At 40.3% G+C, this 5,194-nt stretch overlaps 1 pseudogene; it reads left to right on the forward strand.

Moving 5' to 3' along the window:
- The first annotated feature begins 2,287 nt into the window (after nt 1-2,287).
- LOC101645433 lies at nt 2,288-3,382 on the forward strand (annotated as a pseudogene).
- Nucleotides 3,383-5,194: the final 1,812 nt, after the last annotated feature.

Consider the following 5,194-nt stretch of genomic DNA (forward strand, 5'->3'; position numbering starts at 1 on the left):
TACAGCATAGGACAAGCTCAAGCAAATGATGGTGAGAAAAGTGGGCTCTCAGGCTCCCTTTGCCCACTGGCTTCCCACATACCTGGATGGATGGAGGAATGAATGGCACCCAACCTAGCTTACTCAGCAGCTGGTTGTGATCTTCGCTCTATATCTTTGAAGCTATGAGTGTGGTCTGAAAGCGGGGACAGATCTGTCGGAAATGCCAGTCAGCACAAGATGCCTACAAAGAGGTAACTGAATTGTTTCAGGTGCCTCGTGATGCTGTGTTACACAGAAGGAATGCTGGCCCACACATTTGTGTGCAAAGAGGCACACCCCCAGCCCTAGCAATTGGCTCAGGTGGAATCTTCAATTACCTGGAATGCCCTAGGGCGTTCATATGGTCTGGGACTTTTTCTTTACTTTTCTTCTTTCTTCTTCCTTTTGTTTTAAGAAACTTATAACACAGCCCACACTAGGGGAAGAACCTATCCTAAAACCCACAAACCCCGATGGCCACATAAATCAGTCATGAGATGGGGTTCTAAAGAAAAAGCAATGGCAGCTCAGGCTTTGGGCTTTGGGTTTCTTGTTTTGTTTCATTTTTCCTGGTGGTTCTCTTCTTTTGATATTTTATAGTCAACCTGTGGAGAGAGATTCAGGGCACAAGAAAACCAAACACACCAAACTCACTGCCTTCAAGTTGATGCTGACTCATAGAGACTTTTCAGTCATTATTTCTTAAGTAACTCTTTCTTTTCTTTTCTTCTACTTTTGAGACTCCCATGTTTGTTCTCTTGGTGGTGTCCCATAGGTTATTCAGGGTCTGTTAACTTTTAATTTGACTTTTTCCTCTTCAGACATAAATGTCTCAACTGTATAGAATTCATATTTGCCGATTTTTTTGCCTGCCAATTCATATCTCCTGTTAAGCCCCTCCATTGAATTTCCTTTTCTGTTATTTTTATTTTTATCTTCTAACATTATGTTTGGCTCCTTTTTGGCTTTAATTCTATATTTATTGAAATGTTTGTTTTATTCTTATTTTTTCCCTTTAGTTGTTTTTCTCTATTTTATTTTAACTCTAGATCTATGAACATATTTTGTACTTTTTTGCCTGGATCTAGTATGCCCATTATCTTTCCTTCATGAGGAACAGTTTGTATCATTTTATTAAAAGTTTTTGCATTAGCTATCCTTTCCTATTTCTTCATGTGCCTTGTGATTTTCTGATGAAACTATGATAGTTAATAATGATATTATTGTAACTTTGAAATCACCTTCTTCTCCTTCCTTGGTATTTGGTGTCAATCATCATCACTATAATTATTATTATTTTAAATTTAGGAAGGTTATAGATCTATACTTGAATAGTAGAGCCCCTGACTTGGTACATTTGGTGTAGCTGCTTCATAGTGTTCCCTTTTTTGTGTGTGTGGTCACTGCTTCACTATTTGGCTCCTTGATTGGAGATGCTGGCTGCATTGCTCCAGAACCAGACTCTCAAATTTGGAATGAGTGGTGTGATTACTTTACCATTAGGAACCCTGATTGGGGACACTGGGTATGACACTCTGGTATTACATTTACCATCTGGGAGCACTCATTGCTGCTGATTCAGCATTATAATTTCTGGCTAGGACCACTGGCTGTACAGCATCAAACCAGACTCCTGTCCTAGAGTTCTAGCTATAGAGCTTCAGAAAAAGACCATCCCAAATTAAAGAGTCACTTTTTGCCTAGGAGTGCAAACTATGTAGCACCAGCACGAGATCCACCTCCTGGAAATGGAAATTCATACATATTTACCACCAGTCTCTTCCTTGGAGCACTAGCCATAGCTGTTTGACTACTTGGCTCCCTGCCTGGCAACAATGACCTTTCTTGTTTCACCAATAGGAGCCCTACTGCTTGCTGTACCCTATCAAAATGAGACTCCTTGTCTAATAGCCCCAGCCAATGATGTTTCAGCAATAATCTCCCTGCCTGTGAGCTCTAGTTGTTCTAGTCTAACACAAGACTACCCACCCAGGAGCATCAAACATTATTGTCTTTTTCTGACATGCTCCCTACCTGGGCCACCAGCCATCAATGTTTCATTGTCTAGTTCCTTTCCTGTGAGTGCCAGCTGTGCTTCTCCAACAAGAGACTCTGCTTAGAGTTATTGGACACCATAACTACCCCATGATGCTCATATTTATGCCAGAAAGATTGTATGTAAAGAACAAGTGTTCTATTTGGCAGGTGCTGCCTCAGCCACCGCTTCTGACATCTAAGAAGACTCTTCTCTCCAAAACTACCCATCATGAGGGCCCACAAAAGTCCAACCCTCACTCCCGAACAGAAGAAGGAACTCTCAGACATTGGCCAGCACATCATTGCTAACGCAAAGGGGATGCTGGCTGCAGATGAGTCTCTAGGCATCACTCAAAACTGCCTACAGAGGATAAAGGTGGAGAACACTGAGGAGAACCACTGGCAGTTCTGAGATATCCTCTTCACAGTAGACAATTCCATCAGGCGGAGCATCAGGGCCATGCCCCATTTCCATGAGACCCTCTACCAGAAGGACACCCAGGGAAAGATGCTCAAAACTATCTTCAAGGAAAAGGGGATTGTCATGGGAATCAAGTTGGACCAAGGAGTTCCTCCTCTTGCAAGAACAAACAAATAAGCCACCATTCAAGGTTTTGATGGCCTCTCTGAGTGCTACTCAGTACAAAAAGGATGGGGCTGACTTTGGGAAGTGTCGGGCTGTGCTGAGGATCACTGACCAGTGTCCATCCAACCTTGTTATCCAGGAGAATGTCAATGTGCTGGCTCGCTATGCTAGCATCTGTGAACAAAATGTGTTGGTGCCCAGTGTGTAACCAGAGGTCATTCGTAATGGAGACTATAACCTGGAACACAGCCAGTATGTTAGTGAGAAGGTCCTGACAGTTGTTTATAAGGCCTTCAATGACCATCAAGTTTACATGGAGGGCATACTTCTTAAACCAAACATGGTGACTGCTGGATATGCCTGCACCAAATAATATACTCCAGAGCAAGTGGCTTTGGCCACTGTCACAGCTCTCCATTGTACTGCTCCTGCAACTGTTCCAGGAATTTGCTTCTTGTCTGGTGGCATGAGTGAAGAGAATGCCACTCTCAACCTCAGTGTTATCAACCTTTGCCCTCTACCAAAGCACTGGAAGCTAAGCTTCTCTTATGGGTGGGTCTTATGTGGGTCAGTGAGCTTGCTGCTTGGAATGGCAAGGTGGCCAAGAAGAATACAACCCTGGAGACCTTTATGAAGCAGGTACTAGCTAACAGCCAGGTAGCCAAAAGGCAGTATGTCCACATAAGCTTCTCAGGTACTGTTGCCACTGAGTCACTCTTCGCCACCTTCTACACCTAATAGGACCTGTGGCCAACCAGAGTCACTCTATCTCTTCTATTTGTCTGGTAAGAAGACTGAAAGGGAATTTTTTGACTGACCCTGGGAAGGAGACAAAATTAGATTATCACTACTGGAAACCCAGTTCCATATTCTTGCACACAAGATAAACCAATCAATTATTGAAACATACAAGCACATATATCAAGGATCTGACAAAAGTTCACACCTATTCTTCTTTAAAATATTTCCAACACCCCACATCTGAGTATTCATCTATAGAAAATAAAAGTCTATAACACAAAACCAAACAAAAAACAGGTGTAAGATCTCTATTCTCCAATATTACAGTGATCCATGAGCACTTTGACAAATGCTGAGAATTCTGAAATTGTCAATTCTACCAATCTTTGATATTATTTTTCTAGATGTCTTTTGGAGTGGGATGGCATTATGCAACTACCGATGCCACCATCATGTTCCACTTTAAGGGAAAAAATTAGGATTTAATTGATATACTCTATCATTATTCTCCCATTACTTGTTTGTCAGTTTGTTGTCCTATGGTTATGTGTGTGTTGTTGTGATGCTGGAATGTATGTCACTGGTATTTCAAATGCCAGCAGGGCCACCCAAAGTAAAGAGGTTTCCGTAGAATGTATCATGTGAGAAAGAACTAATAATGAAGGAAGCAGCTCAAGCTGAACTGAATGCATTAGCTAAAATCAAGGCTCCAAGAATCTATGGAATGCAAATTGAAATGTTTCAACAAACCAAAAAACCACTTGAATACTCACTTGTCTATGCTAGGATATTTGGAAGACAGCTACTGGGCCAACTAACTGGAAGAGATACATATTGGTGCCCATTCCAAAGGTGGATGAGCCAACACAATGCTCAAATAATAGAAAATTATTGACATCACATTCAAGTAAGTATTTGCTTAAGATCCAGCTGCCAGATGTTCATGCCAGATTCAGAAGAGTATGTAGAACAAGGGATACCATTGCTGATGTTTATTTATGCTTTACTGACTAAGCAAAGTCATTCAACTATGTGGACCATAATAAACTATGAATAACTTTGAGAATAATAGGATGTTCAAAACACCTTAGTATGCTCGTGAGGAACTTTTACATGGATCAAGAGAAAGCTGTGCAAACCGGGAATACTGAATGGTTTAAAATCAGGAAAGGTATGCATCAGGATGGTATTTTACCAACAAATTGTTCCATTTATATGCTGAGAAAGTAATCAGAGAAGCTGGTTTTATTAAGAAAAATGTGGCACAAAGATTGGAGGACAGCTTAAAAAACCTTCAATATGAGATTATACAACATTGCTTGTTGAAATTGAGGAAGAATTGAAGCACTTGCTGATGAAGATAAGGATTGTAGTATGGATTATGACACAATGTAAAGAAAACCAAAATACAGCTGAACAAAGAGCATCATGATAAAGGGAGAAAAGGGTGAAATTAAAGGATTTTTTCCTTGCTTGTATCCACACACAGTTCTCATGGAAGGAGAAATCAAGAAATTAAAAGACAATTTGCATTAGAAAATCCATTTCACAAGATTCTTTAGCGTACTGAAAAGCAAGGATGTTACCTTGAAGATTAATGTAATCTTGATACAAGATATGGTATTTTAAATCGCCTCATATGTATATGAAAGTTGGGCATTGAATTAGGAGTAAATCACACTAACATTATGACATCATAGTAATCATGTGACAACAATGCAACATTGTGACATCACATAACACATTGTGACATAATATATAAAATGTAACATCACGCTAGCATGGTGACATCGTACTCATTCAGTAAAA

This window comes from Echinops telfairi, unplaced genomic scaffold (genome assembly GCF_000313985.2).
Source record: "Echinops telfairi isolate 266 unplaced genomic scaffold, ASM31398v2 ScPeMD7_44;HRSCAF=162, whole genome shotgun sequence".
Classification (NCBI taxonomy): domain Eukaryota; kingdom Metazoa; phylum Chordata; class Mammalia; order Afrosoricida; family Tenrecidae; genus Echinops; species Echinops telfairi.